Source organism: Scyliorhinus torazame, chromosome 10 (assembly GCF_047496885.1).
Source record: "Scyliorhinus torazame isolate Kashiwa2021f chromosome 10, sScyTor2.1, whole genome shotgun sequence".
NCBI lineage: Eukaryota > Metazoa > Chordata > Chondrichthyes > Carcharhiniformes > Scyliorhinidae > Scyliorhinus > Scyliorhinus torazame.
The window spans coordinates 56,535,158-56,551,957 of NC_092716.1; positions in this window are offsets into that span (position 1 = coordinate 56,535,158).

Below are 16,800 nucleotides of genomic sequence, written 5' to 3' on the forward strand. Positions count from 1 at the left end.
CCTCTACACACACACACACACACACACACAAGACAGGCAAGCTCAGAGAGGGATAGAGGGATGAAAATAATAAGGATGACATTTGAAAGATAAGAGTTTTGTTTCAGATGGTTGTTTTTAGCACCTTTGCTTCAATCCAGGTGTTCAGTTTGAGGTTTCCACTGTAGATTCATGCACATTCTGTGTATAGCTATGCTGCGGAATTCACTGTTTGCTGGATCCTCCGGTCCACCGGCAGTACACACATACCCACCGGTATCCCGATGGCATGCGGTTGCTACACTGGGGAACCCCATTGGCCAACTGCAGGAACGAAGAATGCTGATGCCAGCAAGGGCACGCGCCGCGCTGGAAAACGTGGCTGGCGGATAGGAGAATCCCAGCTCATGAAGTTTTTTTCATCCATCCATCTAGCTTTCAGTTTAAGGTTTTCACTTTAGATTCATTCAGATTCTCTGCACGTTCAGAAATACATCAACTGCAGCCTTTCTGGAAAGAGAGAGAGACAGAGAGAGTGCGACAGAAAGGCAGAGAGAGAGAGAGAGAGAGAAAGAAGAAAAGAGAGGGAGCAAGTCCTTTCCCTGTGTGTCCAGGTCTCAGCTCTGCTTTCCTTAGGTCTCTGGATATCATCCCACTCAGGCAGGTTTAAATTGTCACCCCTTACCTGGCAGAATACAGCCTTTTCACCAATTCATTGGCCACCCGCCAACCAATCGAACTGATTCCCGCCCCATCTTTCAGGTGATGAAAAGTCTGAGCTTTTCTGTCCAAAGCTAGCAAGAGTGCTCTCTGTTGTAGCTTGTGGATTCCTCATTCTCTCTGCTGCTTGACTTAAGATTCATGTCCATTAAGCATCCATGGATCAAAAATGATAATGGCAAAAATAAAGAGAGGGGGAAAAAGGGAATCATCAGGAGCAACATGGCAGAGCCCTACAGGGGCTGGCGTGGAGGAATATAGGCCCCCCCAGAATTAGTGTGCCCGCCGATTGGTTGCACCGATCGCGGGCCTGGTCACGGTGGAGGCCACCCCGGAGTTGGCTCCCCCCCCCCCCCCTCACCAGGACGGCCTCCGCAGCCAGAACGCTGAGGTCCCGCCGGGTGGAACCATACGCAAATGACATTGGCAGGACTCGGCAGGCACTCGGCCCGTCGAGCGCGCAGAATCGCCGTGGGGCCTGGCGCTGCAGCGACCGCGCCAGCGCAATTGCCGGCGATTCTCCGGTCACCGGAGAATCGGCTGCCCGGCGTCGGAGCGGCGTGGCGGGATTCGCGCGACCCCCCCGCGGCGGTTCTCTGACCCGGCGGGGGCTCGGAGAATCCCGGCAGAGGACTCTGCTATCCAGTTTGAAGTGGTGAGAGAAAAATTGCACGGAAGAACTGAGACTGCAGTTTGAATTTGCAGAAGGGGGTGTCAGGGTGAAAGAGAGTGCATTAATCGCTAGCACTAAGAGATAAAACAACCAAAAGATCAGATCAAAGCTCTGCTGTCCCGCCACATCCAATGATTGATGGTGGTGGACAATTAAAAACGAACCAGAGGAAGAGACTACATGTATTCTCATTGATATGAGAACTTCAGAGCAAAAGACAAGGCTGAAGCATTTGCAATGATCTTCAGCCAGAAATTCTGGGTAAATGATCTAACCTAGCTTCATCCTGAGCCCCCCACCAATACAGATGCCAATCTTCAGCCAATATGATTCACTCCATACATAAAGAAACAGCATTGGGCATAGCAAAAGCTGTGACAACATCGCTGCTGTAGTACTGAAGACTCGTACTCCAGAATTAACTGCCTCTCCAGCCAAGCTTTTCCAAAGCAGGCACAACAGTAGCATCTCGCTGACAATGTGGAAAATGGTCCTGTCCACAAAAGGCAACATGAATCCAATCCAGCCAAGTACTGCCTATCAATCATTGTCAATCATCAGCAAAGTGATGGAAAATGTAATTGATGGTGCTATTAAGTGCCAATTGTTCAGAAATAAACAGGTTACTAATACCCCACTTGGGTTCTGTCAAGGACACATAGCTCCTGATTTAATTACAGCCTTGGTCCAAACATGGACAAATGAGCTAAAGTCCAGAGGTGAGGTGAGATTGACTGCCCTTGACATGAAGGCCGCCTTTGGCCAAATTTGCATTAGGAAATCATAGCAAAAGAGAAGTCAATGGGAATCAAGAGAAAATGCTCCACTGATTAAACTGATACAGAGCACAAAGAAAGCTAGTGTATTTGTTAGAAGACCATCAACTCAACCACAGTTTGAGCTGTAGGAGTTTTTCAGTGAAGTGTCCCCAACCCAATCATCTTCAACTGCTTCAATGCCTGATATAATCTTTAACCAGACCGCCAAGTGTTTAGGTGAGATTCGATTAGGGACCAATAATATTATATTTAAAGTAGTCACGTTTGAGATTCAAGACACTTGTTAATAGAATAAAGCCACAACACTCTACATGATTTGAAAAAACAAAAGTAAACTTTACTGTACAAGGTCAGAATGATAAAACAATTTTCAATTTCTATCTTATACTCCAATAATCAAGTTAAATATGAGGCAATTGTGAATTTAACAAACCAAGTGTGGTCGAACACAGCACACTGCAGAATAAATGGAAAATGTGACCAAGACAAAGTCTATGGATTTCACAACAACCCACCCAGGCACTAATAACACTGAATCAACCAAACTCACTGAAACTCTATCTATTTCAAGAGGGATTCCAGCCTTCACCATCAAAGATTAACCTTGGAACTCACTCTAAAGGCCACTCCAATTCGGATGACATCAGATTCACATTGCAGGGTTTCAATCTAGTCTTACGAGATTCCAATGCCAGCATTCCCAAGTATGCACTCGAGTACCAATTCACAAGCACAACTTCACCTCTTCAGCCACACCAAGCAGAACACAACTGCTTCAGATGGCTAGCTTTGCCCCGGTGGCCCACAGCATGGAGTTACCAACCTTTGGCTGCCTTCTTCGATCTACAGAACTTCTCCTGAGCCGTCTTCAATTCGTAGACTCGGCCATCAATGGCAGCCCCTCTCTCAGGGTTTAAATCTAATCTTTTGAGATTCTGTTTCCCTATATTCCTGAGTATGCACTGAAGCACCAACTCAAAAGCACAACTTCAGGTTTTCGGCCACGCCACGTCAAAAGAATATAAAAATGATGATGTGCACTTGTGCAGGCTGCTCCTGGTCCGTCGGGGGAAGGGCGGAAGTGGGGGGTGTAGACATCTGGGATGGCCACGTCCCGATTACAAAATGGACACCCGCAAAGAATGCAGGGAAAATTGGACAATGCTAAGAAACAAGCAGGTGCAAGCTCTGTCTGTTGATTAGAACCTTAAATTCTCAGACAGGACAGAAGCCACCTAACAATCTACATACTAATGAGCCATCTCCGGGGACAAATGGGAAACATTTAGTTACACAATGTTAAGGCAGACTCCCCGGTGCCAGAAGAAGCTAAGACAAAGCAGACTGACAGTCACCAGGACACACCCAGCGATCAGGGAACCACCCCTCTACTGGAGGAAAATCGATACAGATGATTGGGAAAGACCCAATTAGTTGAGGCCAAGTTCAAGGCCCGCCCAAAAGCGCGCAAAGCCCTTTTTAGTATAAAAGGTATCCCCCAAGGGAGAACACTCTCCTTTGGCTTTGGCTCTCACCGAAGAGAGAGACCTGCATGGCAGCTGCATCAGACCAAATAAGTCCCAAGTCAATGCACGCTACGAGATAGACGCTCCTAGTTGCTACCCTGTAAACAGCTCAACCCAGCAGCCTCAGAACCGAGCAACGGCCATTGTTCCTCTGACTGAGTGGGCACCCGAAACTAAGTACAGGCTTTAGTAATAGTGGTAGTTTAGTTTGTAGAGTTTATGCATGAGTAGATTTGACTGTGTGTAAATAAATGAGCATTGTTTTTGAACTTACTAACTGGTGTATCGAGTCATTGATCAGTATTCGGTTCTGAACCTTGTGGCGGTGTCGAAAGATACCTGGCGACTCTTGAGCAAACGTGATCAAACAGAACCAAATTAAGAGCCAACCAAAAGTTAGCAACATTTACTGGCGACTCTGGCGGGACTCGACTTAGAAGTGGCCTAACCACTCCGAGAGAACCCAAAATTTGAATTGAGAATCCAATTGGGAACAGAAAGAAAAACCACAAGCGTCAAAACAGTACTGATCTAGCCTCTGAGATTCGGAAGTGTGTTAATGCATGCGTACTAACAGGGATATAAGGTAAACCTGAGCAATTTTGTTGTGTAAAACTGTCGGGACTTTTGTAGGATGGAAAATAGCATAAGCCGTACCCATGTTTACATCACCACTTTATTACCCCCTGTTCCAAATTGAGTAGAGAACCTAGATAGAGAGAATGGCAATGAAGGCAATGGAACGCCTTATGAACCCCCAGGAATTTGAGGTCGCAGCAACCAGCAGTAGAGTAGGACAGTGTCCCGTTTGGGAAGATGGGATCAGGAAATATCACAAAGGGAAAGGATGGCCCCTTTGGAGTGAATTCTGTGATAATGAGGAAACAGGACCCGGGAGTATAGGACATACTTGGTGGGAGAACCTGTCAGAGATCCACAAGAAGAGCTTGGGAAAAGCTCACAAGCCGATGGCAATCATGTCCTGTTTGGTACAATTGCGAGGCACAGAGGAGGTCATTAGGACGCTCCGTAGAGAGATAGAGGAGAGAGACAGAAGTAGTGAGGTAGACGTGAGTTAGGTAGAGAAAGAGAATCGAGATCTGAAAGAGCAGTTAGCAGTAAGGGACAGAGAGGTGGATGATGCCAAGGGGGCACATCAGTCTTGTCTTGCGCATTTGAACAGTTTTCAGACGCAATATGATAAGGCCTACCAGGACACGCAACGTGCGGTCTTGGTAAGACAAGAACCAGAACAGCAAGTAGAGAAATTGCAGAAACAGTGCAATGATTTAAAAGCAGCCCAACGAGCACTCCATACTTCCACAACGGAACAAAGGCAGAGTTCAGTAGACCATGCAAAGTGCAGGAAGCAAATTGCAGAATTGCAATCTCTGCTGTCCGTGCAAAATGGATTTCAGAGTACATTTGGACCCCAATTAGATCAAGAAAAGGGCCTCGATTGGCAGGAATTGAACGAGACCTACCATAGATATGGACATGGGACATGTACGCAGGAAGAAAGCCAGAAAAGGAAAGTGCCCCAACCCCCAACCGAACAGGCAGAACACCCCCCCATGAATCCTGTAACCACACACCGCAGGGCCGCAGGAAAATGAGGAGCAGATTTCCTTTACACAACCCCATTAACCGTGACCCAATTACAGGACATGTGTGGAAAAATTACACCGTTCCTTCCCACTTCAGACCCTCACCAATCTTTCGCGAAAGTCGAACAACAGACAACCATGTACGGCCTGGATGAAAAGGAGCAAGTGAAGCTCACAGTTTTAAGCCTCTACCCTTCAGTCGTAGCAGCCCTTCCCGACCCACAGAATGTAGGAGGAGGCACACTCCAAGAGATGCACACAGCGATCCTTGATGCGATCGGCTTTAACAGAGGAGACCCCGTAGAAGGCCTAAATAAGTGTGGGCAAAAGAAGACAGAGCACACCACAGCGTTTGCTGGACGTTTGTGGATTCACTTTACCGCAGGTTTTGGAGAGTTAGCCCGCGCCCATTTGTCCCCAGATAATATGGCCAAATGGACCCGAATTCTAGTCTCCCACACCACAGAAGCAGGACGAAAAGCTTGCGCAAATTATGACCCCTCAGATGAGGCCCACAATGAAAAATGGGTTTTGAAGAGATTGTCCCACGCTTGGGAGCAATCAATTGCAGGCAAAACCGCATTTATAACACCCGATGAAGAACAGGCAGAAATGAACCCAGTTAAAGCACACCAGAACCCCACATGGGTAAATGAGGGCAGGAACAGCCAACCCCAGCCCAAACCTCAAGAATGTTATAATTGTGGACAGCTGGGACACTTTGCACGAGAGTGCAACGCGCCCCAGAAGCAGCAGAGAAGCCAACAGACAAGCACCCTAAACAAGAATAGGGCAAAGCCGATCCATAGCGTTAGTGCCCGTTCAGAGAATGCAGACATGAACGGCGCCGACTGACGGTGTTTGGGCTCCCCAACTTGGGTCTGCAACACCCTTTGGGACAAGTCCGGTAGACCAGTAGTAGCAGGCAAAGTTCGGGGACAATCCGTAGAATTTCTTTGAGACACAGGAGGGTCTCGTACCACACTCAATTCCTCCACGATGTTCCAGCGAGACACGTGGCCCACAACAGACGCCATTACACTCAGTGGTTTTACAGGCCATTTACAACAGGGACACATCACGCCCCCTATAGCAATACAGATAGGGCACATCACAACTAAGCACCCCGTCATTTTAGTTGATCTGCCCCAGACAACAGAACATATCCTTGGGATCGATTTCATGAGCTCCCATAACCTTTCTTTCGACCCAGTGAACAAGTGTGTATGGAAAATGACGAATGGCAGCACGAGCCCCCTCCACACTCACAGGAGGAGAATACGTAAATAGGATTAGCTCAGTAGGAGACATCTGGTTCGACCCACGAGCCATTAGTGCAGACAAACAGGTTAGGGCAGTCCTGCAGGAACATAAAGCAGCATTTGCACAGCACAAGCACGACTGTGGCAGTTTGACTGGCTTTGTGAACATTACAGGTCCCGACCCTAATCCCCAAAAGCAGTACGGATTTCCCAGGAAGCAGAGGGAGAAATCTCCAAAGTAATAGAGAGTTTGTTGGATCAAGGCGTACTCAGATCAGTAGCCTCCACAAACAATGCACCGATTTGGCCCATCAGGAAACCGGATGGATCATGGCGACTGACCATTGATTACCGGGAACTGAACAAAGTAACCCCAGCAGCAGCCCCCACCATAGCCACGAGTCCCGAGACCATGCTCAAACAGGGACTCCAGTCAAAATTCTTTTCAGTTTTGGACATTAGTGATGGCTTTTGGTCCATTCCATTGGCTAAAGCGTGCCAGCACAAATTTGCCTTTACATTCCAAAGGCAACAATACACGTGGACGTGCCTTCCACAAGGCTTCCACTACTCCCCCTCCATTTTCCACCGACAGCTGGCAAATGGTTTAGCAACATTTTCCTGCCCCGATTGTCTGATCCAGTATGTAGACGACTTGTTACTACAGACAGACACAAAGGGAGAGCACATTTCGCTTCTCGCCAAGCTCCTAGCACACCTGAAAGAAATTGGTTGTAAAGTCAACCCCAAGAAGGCCTAGATTCTGAAAGAAAAAGTGATTTACTTAGGAACAGTGATCACTCATGGTAAACGCGAGATCGAGCACAAGAGAATTGACTCGATCATCAAATTGCCCCTTCCCCACAATTTCTCAGCCCTCCGGTCATTTTTAGGACTGGTTGGTTACTGCTGAAACCATATTGACGGTTTTGCCACTAAAGCAGCTCCCCTCTCCGAACTTCTCAAGAAGCAGGCACCTTGGGAATGGCTTCCACAGCATACAGATGACATGGATGCTTTAAAAAGAGCACTCAGTACAGCCCCCGCACTACAGGTCCCAGATCCACATTCCCCATACGCAATATCAGTTGCAAGCACTGACCGAACCCTTTCGACCGTGCTCCTCCAGGAACGCCACGACCAGTTACGCCCCGTGGCAGACGCCTCACGCATGTTAGACCCCGTAAAGCAAGGATTTTCCACCTGTGAAAGGCAACTGCTCGCAGTTTTTTGGGCAGTGCAATACTTCACCTACATTATAGGACTCAACCCCATCACCATCCTCACAGAAGTCACACCGACACAGCTATTGTTAAATGGCTGACTTAAAGGTGGCACAGTCAGCCAAATCCACGCAGCCCGTTGGACCCTTCTTTTACAGGGACGGGACATCACGGTAAAGAGAACCAAAACCCACACCTTCCTTGCCGATAACTTGCAGTATGCAGGCACCCCTCATGAATGTGAGATCATCACCACTAAACAGAACACAGGTCCATTTATTCCCAAAACAATCCCCAGGAAAACAGGTAGAAACCCCGGAGACTCCAGCCCAGAGACACGTGCGCACCCCTGAAGATTTATGTGAATGGCTCCTTCACAGTGTTAAACGGAGAGAGAATTACCAGTTGCGGTATATCATAGAATTTACAGAGCAGAAGGAGGCCATTCAGCCCATCGAGTCTGCACCGGTTCTTGGAAAGAGCACCCTACCCAAGGTCAACACCGCCACCCTATCCCCATAACCCAGTAACCCCACCCAACACTAAGGGCAATTTTGGACACTAAGGGCAATTTATCATGGCCAATCCACCTAACCCGCACATCTTTGGACTGTGGGAGGAAACCGGAGCACCCGGAGGAAACCCACGCACACACGGGGAGGATGTGCAGACTCCGCACAGACAGTGACCCAAGCCAGAATCGAACATGGGACCCTGGAGCTGTGAAGCAATTGTGCTATTCACAAGGCTACCGTGCTGCCCCTAATATGTATATATGTAGAGGACGCGCAGGGATGCGCCCTAGATGAAATTTCCTTAAAGTTGCCAGGACACTTAGGCTCGCAGGCAGCAGAGCTGGCAGCGATTGCGTATATTGTAGACCACCCAGACTCGTTCTCGACCCCAGCAGACATCTACCCAGACAGCTTGTATGTCTGTAATAGTTTGACAGAATTTCTACCACTCTGGGAAACAAGAGGATTTGTTTCCGTGGACGGTAAACCACTACCCTCAGCCCCATTACTCTAGAGTATCCTAGAGACAGCAAAGGATAGGAAATACGGAATAATTAAGGTTCGCAGTCATCACCGTTCTTCCCCCCCTGGTAACGTGAAAGCAGACGCCCTAGCAGGCTCCAGGCATGGTTATTTTTGGAACCCCCCCGAAAGCACCCCAGTACACGCAGTTCAGGTCTCACAGACCAACAGTCAGGATTTAGCTAGGCCCAGAAAGAGGACGAGAAACTCCGGGAAGTTTTAAAGGGAACCTTCCCAGTCCCGTACGACAAGTTTAAAAACGCAATCACCACACACGACGGTGCGATTTTAAAGGATGGCATTTATATAGTTCCCAGCCAGGACATTAACCAGATCATTTGTCAGTTCCATGACAATCATGGACACCAACGAATTAAACCCACCCTAGCCCACCTCAGACCACTCTGCTGGTGGCCTGATTAAAAAATCGATGTCACACACTACGTAGAGAATTGCTTAATCTGTGCCCAGATTAATCCGGACAGATATGCGAAAAAGGCTCAACTTAGTCATACCCGCCCCATTAATGGACCTTGGACAAATCTCCAGATAGATTATATAGGACCCCTACCCCCGAGCAGAAATGGTTACAAGTATGTATTGGTGGTCATAGACACCTTCACAAAATGGGTGGAAGCATTTCCGTCAAGAACTAATACGGCGAAGACAACGGCTAAAATATTAACACACCACATCTTTACAAGATGGGGCCTCCCACGCAGTATAGAGTCCGACCAAGGCTCCCATTTCACCGGACGTGTAATGAAAAACGTCCTCATGATTTTCAACATTAGACAAAAGTTCCATATCGCATACCACCCCCAGTCAAGTGGTACTGTAGAACGAATGAATAGGACATTGAAAGCCACCCGCAGGAAAATGGTACAGCAAAATAACAGCACCTGGGATTCAGTTCTCCCATTTGCTCTGATGTTTTTAAGAAACACGGTATCTACATCCACAGGATACACCCCCCACACCCTCATGACCGGACGCCCCATGAAAGGCACTGAGTATTTACTAGGACTGGATTTGGCCAGCCCCGCAGTTACAGCCCTCACGCATGAAAATGCGGTTAAACAGCTACTACAGAACATAAAGACAGCCAAACTCGCCACAGCAGTGAGACTCGGAACCAGGGAGAAACAGAGCAAGGCCTGTTTCGACAAAACAGTACATGCCACTGCGTTTACAGTAGGGCAACAAGTTATGCTTTCCCTTTACAACCCCAGTTCATTCCTCTCCCCAAGATTTTCCGGACCGTACTCCATTTCGGAGAAAGTCAGCCCCTCAGTATACAAAATTACCTATCCCAATGGTAAGTCTGCGTGGTTTCATATAAACCAGCTCAAGGCTTATGGCTCGCAGAATAACCACACACACTACATCCTGCTCGCAGCAGCAGACGAGCACGCCCCGCCCACAGATGATGTATTCCTATCCTCCCCCAACCACTCCAGCCCGCCCTCAGACATGACTTCAACTCCGCCCCCAGAGGCACAACTCCGCCTCTCCCTTCCCTCAACCAGCAACGTCAGCGACAGTGATAGCGATCCCAATGACGACAGCCACAGCACACCATGTTACGACTACACCCCTGCACCAGGCCCCACTCCCAGCGAATCTGAGCATGATTCTACCGACCCATTTGAGATCACTTATATCAAAGCCCCTGACCCAGAACCACCGCCCGACGATTACGGATTGAAGCATAGTAGCTCCAACCTCGGCACGCGATTCTGGCACCGAGACAATTCGTTCAGGCTCATCCGGAATGATGAGATGGACCCCAATTCGCCCCTAGCAGCTTTAGCACTGTTACTACAGTAAAGAGTTTGGCAGCCGGGAGAAGATGATGACTTAGAGTCTCATTTCCACCAAACGACCCTGTTCGCTATTGAGCAGTGAGGTGTACAGATGATGGAGAAAAAAGGAACTGATGGAGAGATATGGTGTCCTTTCTGATGTTTGTTTGCACCATGTTTGTTGAATGTTTGTTCGTTAGTGTTATCGTTAAGTGTTGTGTGTAAACTCTGAAAGTTTTTCACGGCCCCACGTCACTACTCCTTTAACGCCCCCCAGCTGTTAATGGAACAAGTTTGTCCCAGACAATAGTTCAGAGGAACTAGTTTGTCACCAGGACCTGTTGAAGTCAATATTTTCCTGCTTCTGGACTGTAGTAGAAAGATTCAACAACGCTCGTTATGGCAAAATAACAAGGCTTTATTTACAAAATGACTGCATGCAGTAATGGCTGAAACTTGAGGTCAGAGAGCAGTTAATAGCACTGCTGATTCCTTCCCAAGTCCGCGCTTTTACAGAGAATCAGCTCAGTTTTTATACATTATCATTATCAAGATTGCGTGACTACAGCTTAGTCAGGAATTCGATCGGAAGTAGAAACGGAAGCAATGTCATAAATCAAGCATGAGCTGTTGATCTTCTTGGACTCTTTGTCTCATCCCTCATACCATTATCTTGTCCTTTGATAGAACATTAAAAGTTCGGAGGAGACTCATCCATTCCTTATCTTGTCTTATTCATACCGCCCTGGGTTATGACGAGTTAGCCTTATCAGAAATTACAGAGGTCAGGCATTTTGGAATAGCTTGACTTTCTCTGATATTATTCATGCTTTAGGTTATGCGGAGTCAGCCTTATTGGTCTTACAAAGGGGTCTGATACATTGAAATAGCTAGGTCAGCTTTTCTTACATTGTACCGAATAGCTGACCAGTTTTCCCATCATGCCATTACTTAATTCGTACAACATCACAAACCTTATTAAAGGTACAAGTTTGTCCCAGACAATAGTTCAGAGGAACTAGTTTGTCGACAGAACACAACTCATAGTTGCACTCCTAATTCGAGGGGCAGCCCCCCACGACGACCACATTCTTACCCGTTCTTGCCGGTTGCTCAGGCAGTGGAGAAATAGCATTGGTCCCCGCCCGGCCTGAGGACCCCCCCTCTGGTCAGCTACGCTCGGGTAGAGCACATACGGCAGTGATCACCGTCCTACCCGGGGATTCCATCCATTTCTTACCCGCCGCGGCCCATACGCACCCCATTTTGGCTCGTTACGTTCAAAATTCTTTTGTTTGGTTTTGGCAACCCTTAGGTTGTTTCCCTATGCTATTTACTATTCACAGGCTGCAAGACGGCTCGCAGTACGGCAGTATTTTTCTTAAATGCCTAGTCCAAATATTCGGTTTTTAAAAAATGAGGGAGTCACAGATGGTGACCAATTATAAAGGGAAATTGGCAATAATGGACAGACAGACAGACATACGAGATCTTAAGCAAAATTATAACAGAAATTATGCTTGTGTTCACAGAACACCAGAACCCCAGGAACCCCAGAGGAAGACAAAGAAGAAGTCCGGCAAAGATGAAGACAGCCTTCGTGTTCACATGGATCTTAGCGGGATCCCTTCAGTTGCGCGCGGACGCTACCCCCCTGACCCCTACCACACAAACCGTAAATGACTCTCACCCCTGTAATACACGGAACCCCGAGATAACTAGCCCAGCAACTGCTAGCAACACCCCGACCTGGTGTGATAAGTTTATCACCTGGTACTCACTCTCATATATAGTCGGAGCACTCTTAATGCTGGCGATACTTTGCAGTGTCGTGCAAACGTTTAGAGTCAGGAAATGGCAAAACAGAACATATCGCTCTCACACCCCGGTATACAGATTTAGGTCCCCCATTTTTGGATTTCACCAGACCCCGAATCCATTGGGACGGATTAAAGAGCATCCATTTGTTTAATGCATTCTATGGAATAAAGAGATGTAAACCTCTGTGTCTGACTGCCAGGCCAGAGAAATTTGTGTGCTGCTATTTTGTACAATTTAAGACGTATGGATTATTTTTGGATTGTTTGTATTTTTGGATTGTTTGAATGAGGATAGCTTATTGAGAATAGTTAGAGGTTCCAGTTTTTTTATTTTTCTGTAATGCATGTATTAATGTCATAGCGCCCCGTAGAATTTTATGATAATGAATGTATTTTAAATGGTTCAGGTAAAATTGTGTTGCATAGGATAGGACAGTGTAGAGCCTAGGTATGGGTGCCCCCCGGTGGTCAGAGGATGAAGATGCCATAGTAATGTGATCCTTCACGCTTCGCGTTGAGGATCACAAGGAGGGAGTGTAGCCATCTGGGATGGCCACGTCCCGATTACAAAATGGACACCCACAAAGAATGCAGGGAAAATTGGACAATGCTAAGAAACAAGCAGATGCAAGCTCTGCCTGTTGATTAGAACCTTAAACTCTCAGACAGGACAGAAACCACCAAACAATCTACATACAAATGAGACATCTCCGGGGACAAAAGGGAAACATTTAGATACACAATGTTAAGGCAGACTCCCCGGCACCAGAAGAAGCTAAGACAAAGCAGACTGACAGTCACCAGGACACACCCAGCGATCAGGGAACCACCCCTCTATTGGAGGAAAATCGATACAGATGATTGGGAAAGACCCAATTCATTGAGGCCAAGTTCAAAGCCCGCCCAAAAGTGCGCAAAGCCCTTTGTAGTATAAAAGGTATCCCCCAAGGGAGAATGCTCTCCTTTGGCTTTGGCTCTCACCGAAGAGAGAGACCTGCCTAGCAGCTACGCCAGACCATGTAAGTCCCAAGTCAACGCACGCTACGAGATAGACGCTCCTAGTTGCTACCCTGTAAACAGCTCAACCCAGCAGCCTCAGAACCGAGCAACGGCCATTGTTCCTCTGACTGAGTGGGCACCCGAAGCTAAGTATAGGCTTTAGTAATAGTGGTAGTTTGGTTTGTAGAGTTTATGCATGAGTAGATTTGACTGTGTGTAAATAAATGAGCATTGCTTTTGAACTTACTAACTGGTGTATCGAGTCATTGATCAGTATTCGGTTCTGAACCTTGTGGAGGTGTCGAAAGATACCTGCCGACTTTTGAGCAAACGTGATTAAACAGAGCCAAATTAAGAGCCAACCAAAAGTTAGCAACCGGGGGGGGGGGGGGGGGGGGGGAGTGCCAAACTTTTGATGTCAACATTAATGTAAGTTTGTCTTTCATAACATGTCATCCCTTCATTATAAGGTAAGAAGTGGGGCTTTTCGCTGATTATTGCACAGTGTACAGTGCCATTTAGATACAAGTGTTTACATCCAGCAAGACTTGGAAAACATTCAGGCTTGGACAAGCAATATTTGCCCAACAAGTGCCAGGCAATGACTGTGCCCAAAACACAAGAGCCTAACAATCTCTCTACAACATTTAATGGCATGATCATTGCTGAATCACAGAATCAGAATCACAGAATCCTTCACCATCAACATTCTGAGGATTACCATTGATCTGGAACTTAACTGGACCAGTTATATTAATGCTATGGCTACAAGAGTAGATGAAAGGCGTGGCTCCCCAAAGCCCATGTTCGCCATCAACAAGGCACAGGTCAGAAGAGTGATGGAATACTCTCCACTTGCCTGGATGAGTGCAGCTGCAACATTATTCAAGAACCTCAATACCATTCAGACCAAGCAACTTGTTTTATCAGCACCCCATCCACAACCTGAAACACTGACTCGATTTATCACCAGTGCATAGTGGCAACAGTGTGTATCATCTAGGCTCCTTTTATAGCACATTCCAAATGCACAAACTGAAAAAGCAAGAGCAGTTGGTGCTGGGAACACCACCACTTGAAAGTTGTCCTCAAAGTCACACAACATCGGAACTTAGGAATACATCAATATTTATTTCCTGTTCTGTGGCAAAATCCTCGACCCCCCCCCCCTCCCCCTCCGCCGCCCCACCCCCAGTACTGCAGTGTATCTACACCACATGGATTTCAGCAATTCAAGAAGACTACTCACCTCCAATTTTACAAGGGCGAATAGATATGGGCAATAAATCTGGACATTGTCAGCAACACTCTGTTCCCCCAATGTGTGTGATTGTTGAAAGTAAGTATTTGAACAGTAATAGAGTGAGGTGCAACAAAAGTTAAAAATGTTGCAGAGATAGAAGTAAACAGTTTTAGTAATGGTTAGAATTTGGGTTTTCTGATTCAATTTTGGGTTGGAATGCAACCAAAGAATTCACAGGACCAGAGTGAGGGGTGAGGGATGTAATCAGTGACAGGAAAGTGGAGTTCATCCAGCAAATAGGATCTAGCTGGCTGCAGGTAGTTGGGAAGGTATAGCCATTGTTGGAGTTCATAATTCAGGTGGAAGCAATGGCCTTGTTCTTGCCAGTATTTAGTTCAAGGAAATTCCCAACTTCATTGTCAGTCAGGGAATCTGACAACCCCAGAACTTTTTAATGAATTGACAAATAAGGAAGGACAAAGGGAAGAAGGCAAGTTTTTTGGGAAACATGATAAAAACTCCCTGGTCTAATGAGCTGGTGGTGGTTGGTTGGGGGGTATTGATGTAATCATTATTACACAGGCATAGAACTAAGTGTTTCTAAAACCCACGGAGGCAACTATTTTCAATATTGACTGACGACAAGAACAATGGCTATACTTTCCAAACTACCTGCAACCAGCTAGATCCTGGGCTCGATTCGCTGCTCCGGCGCCGGGTGGGAGAATCGCCTGGGTCGCCAAACTTTCCCGCGACACCGGTCCGACGCCCTCCCGCAATTCTCCCAAGCGGCGAGAACGGCCCTGTCGAGTTCCGCGCGGCGCAGGCCGGAGAATCGCCCGAGACACCCAAAATGGTGATTCTCCGGCACCCCTGCTATTCTCAGGCCCGGATGGGCCGAGCGGCCAGCCCAAAACGGCGGGTTCCCCCCCGGCGCCGTCCACACCTGGTCGCTGCCGGCAGGAACAGCGCGGGAGCGCTGGGGGTGGGGGGGCTTGCCGTGGGGGGGAGGAGGGATCCTGCACCGGGGGGGGCCTCAAATGGGGTCTGGCCCGCGATCGGTGCCCACCGATCGTCGGGCCGGCCTCTCTGAAGGAGGACCTCGTTTCTTCCGCAGCCCCGCAAGATCCATCTGACATCTTCTTGCGGGGTGAACTCGGAGAGGACGGCAACCCGCGCACGCGCGGGTGACGCCAGTTATGCGGCACCGGCCTTTACGTGGCGCCAAGGCCTGGCGCGTGTAAATGACGTGGCGCCGCTCCTACCCCATTATCGGGCCCTGAATCGGTCGGGATAGGGGCCATTTCGCGCCGTCGTGAACCTCGACGGCATTCACGACGGCGCGAACACTCTGCCTCCATTTCGGAGAATCCCGCCCCCTATTTGCTGGACATCATGTGCCTGTCAGCATTTGGCCCAGAAATAGGATGATGAGAAATAGAAACAAATGAGTTTGGTAAATGGTAGCACTATTAAAGAAATTAAAAGCTTCTGAAATAAACAATACATAGCACCAACCAGCGTGCCCATTTACTAATGTACTGTACCATGGCAGAATTGAACATCCATTATTCACTACACGCTGAATTTAATAGAAAGTGTGGGTGTCTACCAGTAATATGTAGATACCCTGGACAACGGGATATGGGATAGGGTCAGGAACAATTCTGTGAGGTGTTCGGCCTAAATTCCAGGTCCAAGATACCCATTCTGGAATTTCATGGGCCAGAGGAATGAAATATTCCATGGTAATTTATAAAAAGGTGTTCAATACTGTTAGGATGAGGCCAATGAAAGCATTTAAGCTTATGTTTACACTCTGTTTATGTTTGTGACATTTCCTGCATTCTTTGATTAGACTGTTATATTACTTGGAGTAATATAAGTTACTCATTTGTTCATGCCAAGATGTTCTTAAACTTGATAATGATGAATCCTCGAAGTCGTCCAATGAAAGCAAATAATTTATTGAGTAACTAATCAATTAACTTGTGAGTTTGATTCTTTAAAACTTTTACTAGCTATTAAATTAAACAAGATAGATTATTTATACTTGCACTGTGAGCTAACTCAACACTAGGTCTCTAGTCACAATACACACGAAGAGGCGGGAAAACAGATTGAGTC